General features: G+C 44.4%; 1 protein-coding gene and 1 long non-coding RNA gene across 2 annotated transcripts in view; one reads left to right on the top strand and one right to left on the bottom strand.

The window, feature by feature from the left end:
* Positions 1-2,770: 2,770 nt before the first annotated feature.
* On the bottom strand, positions 2,771-17,116 carry LOC109145404. Its single transcript, XR_002046767.3, has 4 exons — positions 16,643-17,116; positions 6,328-6,528; positions 4,555-4,687; positions 2,771-4,306 (listed from the first exon to the last, which is right to left on the bottom strand). It is a non-coding gene; the product is annotated as an uncharacterized LOC109145404 (long non-coding RNA).
* The window catches only part of HAS2 (hyaluronan synthase 2), an 18,921-nt gene continuing 14,933 nt past the window's right edge, over positions 15,900-19,887 (top strand). The window contains exon 1 of the mRNA XM_010404810.4: positions 15,900-16,513. The gene's annotated coding sequence lies outside the window, so the exon portion shown is untranslated. The remainder of the gene's footprint in view (positions 16,514-19,887) is intronic.

Genomic DNA, 19,887 nt, shown 5'->3' with positions numbered 1-19,887 from the left:
CTGACCAACATAAAACTACAGAGAGATTCAAGAAGCACACTTTGGTATCCTTCCATGTGTATTTTGTGCAGATAAACATCACCTAAGAGAAGGACAACCAGCTTCCACAGAACTGCAATATATTTTACTAAATACAGAAGCTGTGATTCTAACAGTCTGGCTTAATTTACAGAAAATTATGAATTTCCATGTTATTGTTCATTTATTTCCCTGTTGTCAAGCATTTTATTTTTTTATTGTTGACATCTGAAATTGAACCCACATCTGTTTAGCAAAAGACAGATACTTTCTTTCAAACTGTTTATGAGAGTTTCACCCCATTGTGCAAGTTATGGTGTATTTCACAAAAAAAGACAAGCTTTATCTGTTTGTTGGAAAAAAGAGCTATTCAGCTATATGAAGGGGCTTATGTAAAAAAATACAAATATGAATCTCTAACTAGACTGCTGCAAAATCTGCTTTCCTTCACATCATCTCCTTGTGTATTTGAATACACATTTACAGAGGGAGGCATCTTTCAGGTGATCTTCTCTTCTCATTGCTCTAACTCAAAACCAGACAGTGTTCAGCCTGGCCATTTTCGCGTGGGAAGCAGGAAACAAAGCAGAGATTTATCAGCTGTGCCCCACTGGCATTTGGGAATATCAGATGTTTTATATAATAATTATGCAGCATTTTAGCTAAACTGGTTCAATTCTTAATGAAGCAGATTTGGTTGCTGTGAAAGTCAAGGCTGAGGGTATGAAGCATAAGCTCTTTCTCATCTAGCTGCCTAAGAATTAGGCACTTTAAAAATGATCCCTCAAGATTCCTCATGAAACAGTCATCCAAACAACCTCAGGAAGATACGAACAGCCATTGTCAGTGCCTATGTTTCTTCGTTGAAAAGTGAGAGAATTTGAGTGACCATCTTGGGCTCAATATCTAATACTTAGATATACAAAGTTAGCAGAGATGAACTCAAGAATGAGAAGTATATGCAAAAACTGCTTAGCAGCTTTTAAAGTGATAATTATGTAAGCAGCACAAAAGAGATTTGACCAGACATAGATTAAAACAAAACTATCACTCTGCTGTAAATCTGTACCTAAAAATTGTTAGAACCAAAAATCTAAGACAAGATGTTTAAAATAAGTGTGACAGGTGTATATTTAGATATCTAAAGAACTGGTAAGGATTTTTTTTAAAGTGTGTCTACTGAGCAGAGCCATATGGGCTCAAGGGGAGCTACTAGCATTTGGTGTTTTTGAAATGAAGCTATGTGTTGAAAGCTTTAAACTGACAGAGAAATCTACTTTATGTCATTACTTTTCTTATTATTGATTTTTTCCTAAAGTTTTTTTATTGTCCACAACAAAATGATCTTTTTTTTTACCTTTTTTATATTAGAATCAAAGGGCAGCATTCGGATGTCCTGAAATCTTGCCTCAGGCAAGACACACAGCCCAGGTGTTTGTGCTTACGATTGGACAGGCAATTCCTCAGCATCATTACACTGCTAAGGAGCCAAAATTCACCATGCAATCACTTGCATGTGCTCAGATACACCCCAGCCTGCAATGACCGCATCTTAATTTTGCCTTTATTTCTTTATTCTTGCAGACTCTGAACTCTGCAAGAATCTGCAGGAGCACCTTGAACAAGCATTTGTGCCCTGAACAGACCTAATAAATTCTGACAGCAAGGGTGGACAGTACCTGGAGGGCAGCTGGTAGAAGTGGGAATAGGCCCTATCTCACCGATCCCTTGAGTAATACTGGAGCTTTCACTTGAAAATCTCAGAAATCATAATGGATAATTTTTATCTTCTTCGAGTCACTGAAGCAGAGCAGCCCTCTCAAGGAAGAACACAAAGCATGTTAAATAGCAGAGAATCAGAGAATCATATAATGAATAACCTTGAAAAGTAAAAGACCGCTAAGATCATCGTGTCCTACTTTCTGTGTGTGGGCATATACCTGTGTGTCAGTGGCAGCACTTACAGTCTGTGTGGAAATGGATTGATGTTTAGAGATGTTTTGCTGGGCTTCTTCAGAGTAAACAGGGCAAGAAGAGGATAAAGAAACACATTCAGTGCTCTTTAGTGGCCAAGTGATTAAAAATGGTAGATCTATTCCAGCAGATGGTAGATGCCTGTCCCAAGAAGCACCACTTATATCAAAGCTGCTTCTGATAGCATGAATCTGGAAACACCTTGAAAGATGGAGACTCCTGGAGAGCCTTTCGGTCTTACCGTGCATACAGAGAATTGTCTGTAATTACAGAGAGGAATATTTTTCTGTTCTTGATACTGCTAAAGGCTGATACCTCTTAAACCATAGCCAGTGAGAGAAACCAGCCTAACTTGGGTGGTAAAATCCTGCACTATAAGAAAAATGCCAAAACAACAAGCACCACATTCTTAAGACTAAAAATTAAAAATAAAATATAAAAGGGTAGAGAGGGAGAGATATTTGCCACTTCCTAAGAAGATTTTTAAATCAAAGGGGGACACCGTGATTAGATTATGGCCCCAGAATGACAACTCAACTTTCTCTTTAAACTCGGAGAGGCTCCCAGGATGAAGTGGTGTTCAAAGACAATTCCTTTGCATGAATAATATGGGGGAGGGTTTAATTACCACCTCCTCTCATTCTTCATCTTCTCTAGCTAGAAAGCTCAGGTTTCAGCAGTTTTGTTTCTCACTGACACTGTGGCAGACTGGGGGAAGGGAGAGGAGGGTGGAAATACTACAAGGCTGGGAAAAAAGGGAAGCAGCCAGTGAGCTGTAGCAAAAAGAACAGAAAAGAAAAGAAAATAAAAGGGCACTGCCTCATTCATATATAAACGAGTTTAAAAAAAAGGAAAAGGAAAGAAAAGAAAGAAAGCACTATCCCACTGATATTATAAATCTCTGGAAAGGGTAGTGTCAGAAATCACAACTCTAGTGCGAAACAATCCTGTGCCTCAAAACTCATCTCACTCAAAAGTGTTATATTTTAGCTGTAAGGGAACCACAGTGCATCTGAGCAGAGCTGTTTCAAACCTGGTTTCATTCTGGCTGTCAGCTTAAGTAGGGCTACAACAAATGCAGACCAAGAATGAGTAAATCCTAGTGTTCGCCTGTGTGAACAAAGACTGAATTCATGTTGCCTTTATATTTATGTTGTCACTTATCCCCTCTTTAATGGATACAATTATGGCACTGCTAATGTTATTGGCCAGTAACACCAAACAAAGAGAGAAGGGTGAGTCTGTTTTTAGCAGATTTCGAATATATTCAAATACAGTTGATTTGAGCTCATATAATGTTTACAGCTTACATCAAAGGTAAGAAAAGCTCTTAGTTAATATTAGTATTAGTTTACAATCAGCCACGCTATCACTTGCCTCTGCAGATCTCTTAAAATATCTGCAATAAGAGTGCCCACTCTGGACAGAGGAGTAAGCCCCCCACACAATGCAGAGAAAGGGACCTGCTGTGTTTCCTTACTCGGAACAGTAAGGATCTGGCTCTGTCTCCTTACTCAAAGGAGTAAGGAGAAAAAAAACCTCTTGCTGCTCTCTGCCCAGCTCCTTTGCCAGCTGAGGACCTCTACAATGCCGTGTCCCCGACGCAGCAGCCGCACGCCCTTCCTGACGTGAAACTCTGCTGTGAGTCAGTTGGAACCAATTACTGTGTTGTGCAAAGCTCACGTTAGGCAATAGCAGCTGTGTGAGTGAGCAGATTCCTCCCAGGTTGCTCCGTTTCCAGTGGTTTCTGACTAACTCTCCCTGTCCATGCCAGGTCTCGCTAGGACACCCCACCACGAGGGAAAGGCTTCATTTTCTCTCCTCCAGCCTCTGTCTTGGGTGGAGGTGAAAGTGAGCAGAGCAGGCAGAGAGCACTTGACGGGATCCACCCAACCCAGGGGCACCCAAGGACACCTGGGACCAGGAGGAAAGGATCATCCCATGCCTGATGTCTGAATTAGCAAATATATTCACCCTAGAGTGTGAACACCACTCTCAGGACCTCGGTCTGAGCTCAGGTTTTCACATTCCATCTTCTGTGCTAAACAGCAATGGGCTTTCCTAGAAAAGTGCTCCAGCAGCTCTGCCTGCTCAGCAGAGGTCGTGTGAAGACTCAGCATATGGACATAGAAGGTTTTGGCCAGGCATAAAGTACTGGAGGCCATCTACCCTGTAGAGATGGCCTGTGAGCCCCTTTTGTGGCATGTGTAATAAGACAAGCCTAACCCTGCACCACAAGAGGTGCTGCTTCGGTGATTATCCCCATCAAGAGGGTGAGAGGGAAGTGAAGAATATTCAGTGGGGCTCCTGGTTTCTGTAGGAACAGAGGAAGACAGAAAGTAAGAAAAGATATTTTTAAAAACCCTTTTAGATTTTGCTTAAATGAATGATTCCTCTCTGTTTCCAAGAAAGAACCAGAGATGTTACCAAGTGTAACACGTCACCACGAACTAGCTCTACACATCTCCACACCTTGGGAATTTGGTTCCTGACTTCATTTACCGAAACAATACCCACTTGCTGCGGGGTTTGATCAGCCACCCAGATGACAAAACAACTTACACCAGAGGAGATGGGGGTTCCCAGTAGCAGGCACATGATAAGGATTCAGAGCACTCTGCAGCCCTGCCCTCCCTGCTGCAGCCAGCTCAAGCAGCCCACACAACTGCTGAGCTGCTTTGGGGAAGACCAGCTCCTGGAAGAGAGAAGATAGAGACATGGACAGATCATCCAAGATTAATGATGGAAAAAAGTGAAAATACTTGTAAGAGGAAGTTTTCACTATGCCAGAATCATTATTAATCGCCTGCAACTCCCTGTGACTAAGAGTTGCTAAACTTCATTGGCATTTAAAAATGTAGATATTCCATTACACAGGCAAAAAACAGCTAAGATATTGGGATATGAAAGGGGAATTAACTGCAATGGGCACTTTTAATTCATTTTTAAGAGTATTTTTTCAAAAGTGTTTTTTACCTTGTCTGTTAAACTTCTGGCAAGTCATTTTTACCTCCTCTATTTTAACCTTTTTTTTCTAATTTGTCAGTGTTTTTTATCTCCCATGCCAGTTTCTATGAAATTAATAGAGTGATAGAGAAATTTCCAGAATATTAAGGTATGTCAAGCACTGGCTGAAACAGTGTCCAAAAGATGACTAAAATCAATTTCCTAACTGAGATCAGCATAGCCACAACCTTTAGTAGAAATCACAGAAGCAAAACTTGACAGAAAACAACTCTTGATGGTCACAGCATCACTTGCTTTGATAAGAAATCGTATTTACAGAATTATCTTTTGCACTTTTTTGTAACCTTTTCTCTTCAGGGTCTTCTTCACAAGTAAATCTAATGTAGCGTCTTTGTCTTTCATTGCTTTGCACAGCACACCATTTTTTGAACAACATGAGACTGAAATATTTGTGCAAAGAAAGTCTGGCATTCAGGTTTCCCATCTGTTCAGCTATAAAGGGAGACTATGGAGACAAGTCTTTTGCCTAACACAGATGATATACACCCCATATTCCAAACTCTGTCAGGCATTCCTGACAGATCTCTGCTGAAAAACCACACTGCTTTTGAGGGCAGAGCTGGCACTGGAACTGTGACAAAGCTGACAAAGCACCAGCACATGGAAAACCATTGGCAATCCTTTGTTGGGGTTGGCAATGGACAAAAAGCTCAGAGGAGTGAAGGGCTGAAACCTCCCTCTGAGGCCACAGACACCACACATGTGTTACCATCACTCTGAGCCTCCTCAATTCTCATGTGCACCTGTAAACTCTCTTTGAACGGGCAGGTGGGGGTTTCTGACATCTTTGCTCCGATAGGGAACATGTGATTCTGCCTCCTGACTCTTCCAGCTTGCCTTAAGCTTACGCTGTTTGTCTGAAATGGAGTAAAGGGGCTTAAATTCACCTCATACAAGGCCAACAGTGACAGTTCATTGAAACACATGGCCCTTTACTTCCTCTGTAAGAGAAGGGCTAGAGCAGCTAAGCAAACTCAAAGGCAGGATGCAAGATAAAGGCAGCTTTGAGAAGAAGGATTTGAGGTTTTGGTTTTCCATTGCTCCATTCTAAAAATAACAATCAAACCTCAGGAAGGGGTGAGGTGGCACCCTGGTTTTATGGACTGTAAGTGTTGGTGCACAGATGCTATGGAAGTATCCCTAGCTGAGGCCTGGACTTGAGCTCAAGTCCCTTGGGAATGGCTTTGTAGTTCTGAGGAAGCAGTAAAAATGTTACAGGTCTCTTCAATGACTGGTGTTTGCCTGCCTTCACAAATCATCTCAATATTTTCACCCACATTTCTTGAATACAAGAAACAATTAACATACCTATTTTTTCCTTTGTTATGAGGAACTGTAACTAAAGGATGGATACAAATTCCTGCTGTCCTGGGTACCAGAAGAGAGAAAGTCTTGGTACGTCCATCAGCTGGGGACACCAGAGGGTGAATCTAGGGAAAAGTCACCAACTGCTGTTCCAGAGCACTAGGAGGAGGCAGGCTGTAGGTTCAAAGGACCCAGCAGATGTGTCTGGAAGGGAAGTGGGGAAAGAAGTGTCTGTTAGCTGTCACCGCCCTTGGACGAGAATGCAAAGGGCATTGGCAAAATTTTCTCTTGTTCTTTCAAGACCAAAGATTTATGAGAAGGTGTTCCCTAATTTAATTCTGCTTTTCCCATGATTTCTCTGTCCCACTCAGGATGGGTCTCCTTCCAGCAAGGAGTACAACTCACAAAAATGAAGGAAACCCCTGATCTTCAAAGGGCTGCAGCACACTGCCATAATGCTGCCATAGCAAGGACATAGCCCCATCTATACAGGCAAGATCAAACAGCATCCTGCAGAGTCAGGATGCTATTGCATTACAACATGATTCTTCCCCATGACAGATTTGGCCAAAAGCCAGGCAATGAAATGGGTCTGCTCAGACTGAATGGACTTGGGGTCTTAGACAGCAGTTGGAGATTTATGCTGCTGCTCTTACAGAAATCAAATCAAGACACTGTTCCCCAGCATTACAGGCTTACCCAGCCATCTGCAGACCAATGGTGTGAAATTTGTGCCTTGTGTGTCGTCACTGTAGCTAAACATCTTGTGTTTTTCTTTCAAAAAATGTGTTCATTGAGTTCATCATTAATAATAATTGATATCAGTTAACACTAATATTCAGAAAATATGGGAAGGAAAATCCTTTGAGAATATCCATAGGTGAGCACATCAAGGGATCATGCTGTGCTCTCATTTTCTAATGTAACTGCCCACTCAATGATAGCTTGATAGGAAGTGGCACAGATCTTTTTAGTAGCACTTTGCTGCCAAGGTGTTTTAATGAAAGGCAATCAGCAGGACATAGCAACCTGAAGTACTGAGCAATGCCACAAAATCCAGAGATTTTTGTGAAGAGATTTTATCTGTCCTTAATACACCTGTAACCCTGATTTTGATCTTGAAGTCATGGATATACTTAATATTACTTGCAATATGCAAGGAATATTGAAAAATTATGAATCCATCAATATTGTGGATTAGAGAGCAGAGAATGAGAGAAATTAGCCTTTTAGGGCTTGGTGACTCTTGCAGGACTTGCAGAAGGACTGAAACCCTTAATGCATCTACATTAAAGGGGCTTGTGTCTGCTGTAATCTGGAAATTGCCAAATGTTTGCTTCGTGCATGTCGGATAGTACATGCTGGAATTTATGGGCATACTCATCTGAGATGAGTCACAGACTACAATAAGCTCAAACCCATTGCAAAAAACCAAACCAAACCAAAATTGCTGCGGGATTTGCACAAAAATATAGATTAGCATGGGCAGAATGAGTGTGTTTGATTGGCACAAGTGATAGTTTGCAAGATCTTAAGCTGCTGTAACATAATTCCCAGCAATCATATGCCTAATATGTTATCATGTCTCTGTTTATTCTAGCAAATGAAATTAATTAGAGTCTATCCACTGGTTCTGAAGGGTCATGTTATGGTTTGGGTTCTCATGACCGGACTGGAGCCTGCAGCTCATCCTGCCCGGTTTGGGATAGTAGGAACCACCTGACCTGCTGTCAGATGAGCATATGCAAAAAGAAAAAAAAAATTCTTTCTTGACCACAGCAAGCTAAAACCTCTGCAGGTGACACTGAATGTCATGGGAGGACACAGGCCTCTCTGGAAGCTACTTTTGGACAAAGGACTTTTTAAGTGTCAAGTCCAGAAGGACCCAGAGTTTCAGAGAGATAGCTGATACAGGATGGCATGTTCTACCACTGGTCACAGAACACAAGCGTTTACAACATCACTGTTTAAATAGTTGTTTAATGATGGACTTGGCAGTGCTGGGTTAACAGTTGGGCTTAGAGATCTTTTCCAACCTAAATCATTCTATTTATTTATTATGCTAAATTGTGTGTTTGCCTGCACAGTCCATTGTGTAATAAAATCAGTAGTGTAAGCTATGTTTAACATCTAGAAACAGGCACATGACAGGAGCACCAAAGTTACTTTAATAGTCAGATCAGTTTGTGTCCTCCAGCCAGAGTGAGGAAAATCCTCTCACTGAAACACAGGAAGATGCAACAGGGGAACATCTCTTTAGCCAGGATACTCCTTTAAGCGTCAGTCCACATCACAACACAGCAGCTCTTAACTACTTTAGGAAGATGTTGACTTTCTGGAAAGGTCTTGGAAAAATCATCCAGCTTTTGCACCACTGCCCTCCTGCCTAGGGGTGCTGTTCCCTGTGTGGGGGGTCAGAGGCACAGTGGCTGCCTGTAGCCCCCAGCAGGGAAAGGGGGTAGCAAGGCTCACAGCTCTCCCTGACAGATGTACATGGAAGTTCACACTTCTTCTCATGGCATTGCTTCCATGTTGGTATCTACCTGGACAATTTCCACTTCCCAGCAGCAGAAAGACTTTCCCCCACAAAGGCCAGAGTCGATGTCACTTCAGAGCACAACGAGCAGCAGCAGGAAAAGCTGAACTCTACATCAGGGCACATTGATGCTGCCAGATCTCTGTCAATTCACTGGTAGCTCTGATGTGTCGCCTGCACCTGTGGCTTTGGTCAGGAAAAGACCTCATCGTCAAGGCTTCAGTCTGACAATAGGCATGAAAGAGCTGTGTCTTTGAAATCTGCCCTCATAACGTGAACAGAAAACAGCATTTTCAGTGAAAGATCAGAAAAGCCAGCGGAATCAGCAGGCTCTGCAGATTGTCACTGCTCACATGTTTGCTTTGTTATCAGCATATACATTCAAATGCACATTTGTCAAAGGGCTGTGGCACAGTCGCCTGTGCAAATCAAATCGTAGCGGAAAGCAAGAAAAGCGTTTGCCTGTGATGAGATCTCACCTGCTTTGTGTGCAAGCTGCTGGAGATCATTAGTACTCTCTGATACTTGTTATTTGTAAGCAGCCCTGCTCTCTTCAGGTTCATTTCCTGCTCCACAATGCAACATTGCCAGACATTTTCACACATTCTGGATGCGTTGTGTAACATGGGGGAAAAATCTTCAGCTACTGACTGCCTGACCATCTAATAACTCATACAGCTCAGCTGCTGTATGCTGCAACCCAGGATTCAACCCAGACCACGCGCAAGAAAATCCATGAAGGACAGAGACCTCCACAAAATGGAACCTGCACCCTTCCCAAAGCCTAAGAGTATATGACAGACAAGAAAGAATTTGGACTGGAAAAAAATCCAGACTCCTAAGGCAGGAATTGGTTGCTAGTGTTGTCACAAAAGGTGCTGGGTCCCACCTTGAGATGCACTCTTCCTTGGTAAACTGTGTATGCCACAGCCATATTTCCACACAGCCACACAGCTCAGCAGCCAGCTATGAGGTACACAGCACCACACAAGTGTTAGTTTCACTCCTGATTTTTAGCTACTTTTGATGAAAAATGCATCATTAACTGAGAGCTGATGCTCTGATGTGGGATTTCCAGAGAAAGGAATAAGAGATCTGATTTCTGATGAATTTTCATACAACATGGGCAGAAAACAGGCCTCTAACTTGTGTGAGTGCAGCTGCATCCCTTGAGGTCTCCTGGGGTAGTTGTACTCAGATGCCTGCAGGATGGTGACCTATCTCTCATGGAGCTGGTGGTGGTAAGGAGGGCCTATCAGTTTAGTAGTGTTCACTTTCCTGACACTGATCTGCAACACGTGTTCTTGGTAAGTAAGCAAGAGACCATGTAATTATTTAGGTAAAGTGGCAACTTTGATTTAACTGTTTGGTAAGTACCAGCAACAGACAAAAGAGCATCCTAAAACTGAATAAAAGGGGTGTCCTGTGGCCCTGCCTAAATCTCATACACTCTAGGAAAGCCTCACTCGCTCTTTTTTTATTTCAGTTAATGAAAATTTCATTTCAAAGGAAATTTTAATTAAATGAAAATTTGTGTTTAATTTCAATTATTTTTAAATTATTATTATTATTATCATTATTTTTATTGTTATATTTTTAGATTATATTATATATATTATTATATATTATCATTATTATTATAAATAAGCACCTTAGAGGTCCCCGTGTCTTTGTTCCCACATGGTGGCTGAGAACTGCACTGCCTCTATTGCCATCACTATTGGGAGGACAACTGCAACCACCAGGCTGTCAGAGGCCAGGGTAATGCTGCAAGCAGGCTGTGACTGGCTGCACCACTTCAGTGTCCTGCTCAGGAAGAAAGGAGATTAATAAAGGCAACTACCTCCAGCTAGTTGTGGAGGCTTCTAAAAGCCACTATGCTGGCATGTGTAAAACCCATTACTCATTCCAGTTTCCCTATCTGAAGGTGTCTGGGAATGCACAGGAATATTTCCCCATGCTGTTAGCAGCCCACTGGAGATGAGAGCCCAGGCATTCTTCCAGGGGGGTTCTGGTCCCCTTCAGGGATAGTCAGACTCTCCAGACTGGTCAAGGTCAGCCCTGCCAGGAGCTCAACAGCACTGAAATAGTGTGGATGAACATGTGCCAACCTTGAGCTGCCTGGCTCTGGTCAGTCTAGTCCACTAGCAGAGTCACTGTGCACAGATCTACCTTTAATTGCATGTGCACTTTGTTTTGTGTGGTGTTATCTGTGGATCCTACAGAATATAATGCTTCTACTTTAAATTCACATTGAGACGTTCTAAACTGGAGTCTCATTACTGTCACATTAGACTATAGGCATGTGATTAAGTAATTTCTCTTAAATTAGACTTCACAAAAGAAACCTCTAACTGACCTCCTTTTCCTTCTGCTCCATGCTGGTTGCACATTAAAACTCATTACTCCAAACCATCCTGACAGGCATTTTTGCTGACAGTCACAGTCCATTCTAGCCAAGAGTTCTGGACACATCCAAATGCGCATGACTTGTTTCTAGTCTGAACCTGCCTGTTATTAACTTCTAACTTGCTTCAAGTTATGGCTTCCTCTGTTATATTAAAAAGAAATTGTTGGAAAGTTTCAATTTTGCAAGAGTGATTTAAAGACCAATAGTTTTCTCTGGACTCTGTAGATCTTTGCATATAAATAACCTTGGATTTAAATTCCCAGAACACTGAAAGCCTCTTAAATGGCTCTATACATGGTGAAAACAACCACAGAGTGTTAGGTCTGTCTGCACCCAGTCTTCATAAGCCTTAAACTGCCCATGATACTTATATTAAAATCTGCAAGTGGATTCTCAGTTACCAAAAAATCATAATTTAGGACATGATTCTGCTTTCACTTACACCTATATTGGTTTCTGTAACTCTCCCACTTCCAGCAGAATTTGCTACATGTGAAAATAGGTGTAGATTGCACCTGACATGTCAGTCTGGTTGTCAATAGCTTCGTGGAGCTTAGAGGTGGAAGGAACTGCTAGACCACTTTGTCTGACCTGCCTGTTATGGAAATCCATTCAGTTATTCTTGTACTGAGCCCAATAAATTTCACTGAACTAAAATGTAGCTTCCAAAAAGGCATCCAGAGGATTTCAAAATGTAGGAATCCACCACTCCCCTTCATTGTTCAGACAGCTGTTTAAAGAAAGCTTGCTATTAAATGTGCCTTCTTTCTAGCATGAATACATCTACCTTCCAGTTTTAGTTTTTCACTGTTACATGACAAAGATCCTTATTTTCTCTCATTTTCTTACTGTGAAGACAACTATGCATTGCAAAAAGTCTGCTTCTTGCTTTCCTTTTTGATAAGCCCTACACAATAGCCGATCTGCAGTAAAAAGGTGTGTGTAAATCCTTCCCTTAGAGACAATGCAAGATAAGAGCCTCCAGAGCCAGTGGGCTCAGCCACCTCAGCGTCACTGGGGGACCAGCTCCGTTCCTGTCTTCTGGGCAGCAATGCTCCTGACGAGGCTGTTTAGGGCAGTCCTGCTGTCTGCTAGCACTGGCTGCTCGTTTCCACTCAGCCAGCCCCGATCCCTTCAGCCTGCACAGCCAGTTCACACATGCACGTAGGAAATGGCTGTCGCGCTCTGCACCTGCCCTCAGCACAGTCACTGAAGGGATCAGTGAAGCACTGTAAACTCTGCTGGTCCAAGCATGTGTGTATGCTGGGGGTGAGTGTTCACATACTTAAGGGTGATTGGAACGAAGGGAGAGGAAAAATGCAAATGGAGCCTCAGGGTACCCACATTCCCTCAGGGTAAAACTGGGTACTCAGTTGCTGAAGAGTGGCTTACATGACATCAATTCATACACTAATTTATTCTGCAGTAACCAATTTATTTAACCATAGCCTATGTTAATCTCCCCCAAAAATATATTTTGTCTGACCTCTCTCAAACAATCCCATTGCCTCATTAGAGAATTAAGTCAGGTTAGTTCATTAAGATTATTCTCCTATGGCTGGTGATAATCTATGCCTGTGGACAGTGACAGCCAAGAACTCCCTTTTCCTCACTACTTGTGATTATAAATCACAATTAGGAGTCAGGATTGTTTGATAATGGTAACCATGTCGACGTAACATAACATATAAATGTAGATGTGATATACTTCTAATGAAACACATCTACATCTGGTTTCTACAGCATTGCGTGGATTGGCATTAATCATGTCCTCCTACTCTTAATTCCTTCCTGGTAGGCAAACCTAACTTCCCGACCTACGTTATCCCACTTGCCCTGGCAGTGTGATTGCACAACATGAGCTATGGCTGAGAAGGAAATAGCTACGGGCATGAGAGGCTCACCATTCCCATTATGTCATTTTCTAAAGCAAAGTTTTGGTGTAATTTAAGTGCTGCTGTTGCTGCACAAAGATTTGTGCCTCACCTACTGTCTCTTGATCCCTGTTCAAACCTAAGGAGCATGGGATTAAGCCAATGGGATATTGTGTATTTCCAGAGTAAGATGCATTCATCAGTAGAGGTGACACGCAGTCTTCAAATGTAACTATTAAAAGGTGGAATACAAAAAACCAAAAAACAAAAAAACGCTATTTCATTTATAACCAGTGCTCACTTGAAAAAATTCATCTGTAACATTTAGTTGTTAACCAAACCAAACAAACCCAACTTCCCCCTGAAATCTCATTTCAGAAATTATCCTAGATGTCAAGTCCCCTGTGCAGAACATATATATCCCTGAATCAAGACAAGGCCACCAAGTGCCCAAGGAACACAAACGAGGCTGGCAGCAACATCTCCCCAAGGCACAGTGCTGAGAGTAGCCGTGGGTGGATGGATTAGGACACCTGTGTTACAACTGAATCCTCTCTTGCCTCTGACAGTGCCAGAGAAAGTCTGATGCCAGGAAATCACACCTTAGGACTCACACAGACGGCAAGGACTTGGTTATGTGTACAACAGTAGGAGAGCTTCCTGAGGTAGCCCCTTGCCTGGCTAGATGACAAACATTCATCAGGAACTGGAATGATAGGACAAGGAATAATGGGTACAAAATGAAAGAGGGGAAATTTAGGTAACATATTAGGAAGAAATTTTTCACTGTGAGAGTGGTGAGGCACTGGAACAGGTTGCCCATGGAGACTGTGGATGCCACAACCCTGTCAATGTTCAAAGCCAGGCTGGATGGGGCTCTGAGCAACCTGGTCTAGTGCAAGGTGTCCCAGCCCATGGCAGGGCAGGGTGGGACTAGATGGTCTTTAAGGTCCTGAACAATCTGTGATCATGTCATAAGCTGGCTTACACCAAATACTTGGCTAGTAGGATGGCTCCTCTGGAGGGGGGGATCAAGTAGCTCTCTTGACACCCTTCTGCCCTCTGCCCGTTTGCAGCAGACACTGCCATATGTCCCCTTGCCTGATGAGAGAGATGTGCAGGGCTCTGTAACTAAAGGTTTTGTGACACACATTGGGAGGTGGGTGGGAATCGAGCTGCCTAGGAAGGACGGTCTGAGAGAGAGGAATACCTGAAAGCCCGGATGGGCTCTATGCTTGCTAAGTCAGGCTGGACTTTCAAGGACATTCTAAACCACCAAAAGCCAGATTGGTGCCACAGCAGTTGTTTTGCCTTCATCCAGCCCAAGTTCTTTCTTACTTTATTGCTGCTCCCTCTTCCTAAACAACTGATTTCTAACCTATGACAGTTCTCCTGATATAGGAAAAGGGAGAGTGAGGAGGAGGGCGAAACAGTTGCTTTCCCTGGCAATGCCAGGTTAAAACTGCCCACAAAACTCTGGCTTAAACTGCCATCAGATTTGTTATTTGAGACATTGATCGTTCAAGGAGCTCAGCTTCAATGCTCATCCTAAAGCCACTCTCCCCATGGCAGGGACTGAACACACCTGTAAATGTAGCCACTTCCCCAAGGTAGGTACCCAAAAAATCTCCGGCCTAGGTAACCACCGACTTTAAACCATTTATTGCACACGAGAAGCCCCCAGCGTGCTCCGGAGTTTTCGCACACCAGAAGGCAACGACGGGCGATAACTCGGCGAAGAGTCATCTCCGGATTTCCCAACGGTGTCTGGATACGGCTCCCTTTGTGGGCTCGGCGCTCCAAAGAGGCGACCTCTGCGGTCCCTGAGCAAACAGCACGGGGGAAGGGGAAGCAGATCCCCGCCATCCTCCCCCGCGGGTCCCCGCCAGGGCACGGCGGACGCGGCCGCGCCAGCCCGGCCCCGCTCCGGCCCCGAGCCCCGCGGGCTCCGCTGCCTCAACAGTGCCACCCAGTGCCTCTTTTATGTCATTGGCAGTGGAAATGGGGACTCGAACGCGGGGAAACCCGCCTTGCAGGCAGAGCGGAGTCACAAGAAGCGAGTGAAAGCTGCCGGCAAGCGGCAAAGGGGTGTGCTGCGAGCTGCTGGTGCCCCTGGCTAACCGGGAACCATCGACAGAATTAACACTTCTGATTTATAACGAAACAAAACCAAAAAAACACCCTCAAACCAACCAAAACCAAAACCAAACCAATCCAAAACACCAAAACAAAACCCACACGACAATTTTCCAGTTTTTAAACGGCCTAACGTGTTTCCCGGCTTGTTTTATCACAAGAGGCATGGGTAGGAATGTCAGTGGGAGCTTCCTCGGGTATATACTACAACAAATCTTCCCGACAGTGAATGGGTAAAGCAGGCTTGAGAACTGCAAAGTTCATCCATTCATAGAGGCAATTCCCTTATTAATAAAAACCAGCAGCAGCAAAAACCGTCCCAGCCGAATAGTGGCTGTGGGAGGGACGAATCCCACACCCCAAGCCCAAGGATGCAGGGAGTGAGGAAAGTGGGGGGTTCCCCCAACTGCGGGGCATGAAGAGGAAACCAGTTGGTGGTAACATATGTGTATTGTATTTCTCTGAAAAAACTTGCAACTTGGCTAATTAAATCCCTGGCGCTGAGCTGGTCCTTGGCTGAGATCATGGCAATTGGGAGGGTTGGGTTTTTTTTCCTCCTTACAGGAGTTCCCTCCTTCTTCCCATCCTCCGCCTATTAAAACAAGTCAAGTCTCCCTTGTTAAAAGACCCCATAACGTGGAAGAGGCAGAAAAGCAGCAGCAGCAGCAGGAAAGAAAAAGACGTCTGGAAAATATTACCCGTTTGCTGCTGCTGCTGCTGAGAAACCTCATTGAAACAGTTACTCGGGCAGCAAGGTATCACCAAAGAGACTTTATCTGATGCTGATCTCTCAAACTTTCAGACGCTGCCTCGCAACTTCTCCAGGCTCCTGGCTAGCCGGGTTTGAAATAAGATCTTCAGCTTCGACCACGAGAAACTAACTCCTAATTTATTATTTCTAACTTTTTTTAATTATTATTATTATTATTATTACTATTATTTGGAAAAAAAATCCCACAACTTTGAGCTAGAAACTGAAGCAGAGAAAGACAAATACATGGTAATTCTGAAAACACGTGGGAGAAAATGAGTAGGACTGAATAGCCTTACACGATTTTTTTATTATTTTCAGTTTTAATTATTTTTTATTTCTAAGCGTCTCAATAAGCCCCTGAAAAGTGCGATTTGTTCTTTTACCTCAAACTTGGAAACTATTCAGCGGGAGCAACGGTACGTGAGACCACACAGTTGGCTGGAGCCCCTCTATGACCAAAGGACAGAAGGACAAACAAGGTAGGTGATTTATGATTATGCTTCTGTCAGCTCAAGAGCAGAAGACCCCCTCCTCCCATCCTCACGATTCAAGGGAGAAAAGGTGGAACAGATCCCCAAAATACGAGTGGGGCTGGGGGAGGATCTTACCGGCTCCTACGCTACACCTATTTCAGCAATGAATAGGACCGTCGTGAGGATGAATGAGGTTTTCAGCTTCAACCCCTCCTCCGTGTAATCCGTTTAAGACATTGCTGAGCTTCAAGATCTGGGGGGGGAAAAAAAAAAAAAAAACAACAAAACCCCCAAAAAAACTAGCCCAACCGCCCCATAAACCCCCGAAATTGAAATAAAATTGAGCACAGGCTGGGCAGCCGCTCCGCTCATGGCAGGGGAGAAGGCGAGACCTGCTCAAAGCCCAGTCCGGATTCTCTCCGGCCGCCCCTCGCCTTCGCATCCAGGGCCGGGCGGGGACGCGACAGGAGCGGAGGGAGGGCTGGGACTGAGGGAAGGCAGGCGAGGCGGCGGGCGTGGGGCTGACGTCCCGCCTCGGACAGCGCTGCCGAGCCGCCCGGGCGCCGCGCAGCGCGGGGAGGAGAGGGGCGGCGGCTTTCCGAGGGAGGGCCGGGAGCGGAGCGGTGCGGGGCGGGGGTGCCCGGAGCTTCCCGCGCCGCACGCCCGAGCCGGGCCCGCCCCGGCCGAGGCGGGGCCGCCCCGGGGACCGCGGCCGCGGGGGGCGATGGCAGCGCGGGCACGGCCGGGCCCGGGTCGCTCCCGCGGGCGGGGCCGCCGTGACGTGGCCGCGCGGGGATCCCCCGCTCCCCGCCCGCTGACGCCGCCGCTCCGCCCCTTGGCCGCGGCGCCGGGCCGGGGTTCCCCCGCGCCGTGTGCAGCCCGCGGCGAGTGCGGGGCCCCGGTGCGTCCTGCCCGGCTGCAGAGCCCTCTGTCCCCAGCAGTCCTGCCCGGCATCTCTTGGGGTGTCGGTTTGTGTCTCTGGGACACGGCCGAGAGCCGGCTTGTCAGAGCCTCGCCAGACTCTATGGCAACGCTGGCAGAAGTGGGCATTGGCCCTTGGGAGAGCATTTACCCCAGTTCCCTGCCCCGAGAGGACCCCACTGTAGTACAGCACTCCTGATGGGTGTTGTCTTAGTCTAGAGAAGATGGAGAGGGGATCTCATTAATGCATATAAATATCTCAGAGGTGGGTGCCAGGATGATGGTGCTAGACTCTTTTCGGTGGTGTGCAGCGACAGGACGAGGAGCATTGGCCTTAAACTAAAACACAAGAAGTTTCACCTCATAGCAGGAAGAACTTCTTTATGTTGAGGGTGGCAGAGCACCAAACAGGCTGTCCAGGGAGGTCATGGAGTCTCTCTCTCTGGAGGCATTCCAAACCCACCTGGCCATGTTCTTGTGTCACCTGCTCCAGGTGCCTGGGCAAGGGGTTGGACTCCGCAATCTCAGAGGTCCCTTCGAACTCTAAGGGTTCCGTGATTCTTGCAGGGCTGCAGTGACCCCACATCTTAGGGCACAGCTGCTCCTCCGTGTTTCACTCAGCTTCGTAGTTTTCTTCCTTTGGGTACCCATGCACTTTTTTGAAGGCATACGTTGTGTGTAACATGGATGCCTTGGGCGTTCTTCTGAGGACTGGATAAGGGTGATAAATCTTTCTTATCCTGCATGCAAGCATAGAAATACCTGGGTAAAGGTTTTCCTAGTAGGAAGAGCAGCTCTACTGGATTTAATGGAGTTTTCCTGGCAAGTTCACTAGCAAGAACTCAAGTCTTCATATTTGTAGCATGAAAGCACATTGGCTTCATTTTGTTGCTATTCAAGATTAGTGTATAGAGCAGCAAAGTATTCCTCCATTCCATGTAGTGCAACTTAGTCAAACAAGGTATGACCTATGCTTTATAAACAAATTACAAGATAATAAGCTGTGAACACCAAATAAATATTTATTTGATGGATTAAGGCATGAAATAGTCAGGTTTGTGCCAAAAGCATCCATGGACTTCATAACCAGCAACCAGAAAACATTTCTAAACTAGATTTTTGTTTAACCACAATCCAAAATATCTGAGTATAAATGTGTTTTACTTCTGGTTTTGTTTCTTGGAGCATTTGTCTGGAGATTATTTTGGTTGGTTTTTTTGTTTGGTTTTTTTGGGGTTTTTTTTTTGGTTAATTCAGCAACTAGTGTATTATTGTGTACATTAGGGTCAAATCCAACCAGCAGCCATAAAATTCATTCCACATTGGTTATTCAAACCTGTAAGAGATTAAATTTGGGCAGTTTAGTGGGAAACACACATTGAACAAATAGGAGATTCTTGATTTGTTGATCAAAGTCTGTGCATACAGATAGAGTTTGACATCATCAGTAATCCTGTTCTTTACTTTAAATTTAACCTCAGAGTTAACTTTAGTCTCATGTGAGCCCTTTCCAGAAGATCAATAGCATAACAAAATCTGGAAGTTATAAATAACAAAAGTTCCAGATAGAGTAATTGTGCTGTAGTAAAGGTGTACAGATGGAGCATAACCTTTCAGCTTCCTTTCTGCAGGCTGTAGAATAGAAGAGGGAGTCTGGACAGCTATCTTATGCTTGTAATTAATGCGTACCTAGAATCATTCATACTCCAATGATATATGATTTAATTTGTCACCAAAATAAGGCTAATAATGAATTTAAATATTGTCTGAGAAATTGTAAGCCTCAAACACCATGTACTCACAGAGAGAGTGTGTGTAGGGCCAGACACAGTGTGTGCAGGCACACAGGCACTCACACATGCACTCAGACACACTTGTGTCATCAAAGCAGCTGCTCTGGGGCAGCCAGTGCTATTATTCTCATAGGCAAGGAGGTGGGCATTAAGGCTTATAAAGATTACATTCTTCCTTTGGTTGTGTGTAAAACAGCCCTTGGTGGCTGTATGCACTTAGAGCTGTGTGTGCTGGCTTTTATGGTGCCCACCTCACTGATCTCAGGCATCCTGCTGAGTTGGAGTTGCATGTTTGTTACAGACAAATCTCCACTGACTCTACCCTCAGGTGGATATAGGCAAGGAAAATAGCAAGGGGTGTGTTGGTTTTTGTTGGAGTTTTTTGACTAAAAGCAGTTATATGGAACTAGAGAACAGGTGGATATCATATCACATCAAAAAGAGTAACCTAAGCCTTATGAAGGGTTTTATAGACCTCCAAAAATTTCTTGCATGATCATGATTCGCATTTTACAGGTGAGGAAGCTGAGACAGAGAGAGGTGAATTCACTTATCTAAGATCACCCAACAGGTGAATGACAACACTAGGAAGCAAATGCAAATTGTCTAGGCCCTGATCCACTCTTAGATTCCCTAATGTAAGAAATGCAGTGGTTAAGCATTAAC

Source organism: Corvus cornix, chromosome 2 (assembly GCF_000738735.6).
Source record: "Corvus cornix cornix isolate S_Up_H32 chromosome 2, ASM73873v5, whole genome shotgun sequence".
NCBI classification, from domain to species: Eukaryota; Metazoa; Chordata; class Aves; order Passeriformes; family Corvidae; genus Corvus; species Corvus cornix.
This window is presented reverse-complemented; position numbering and strand designations above follow the sequence as displayed.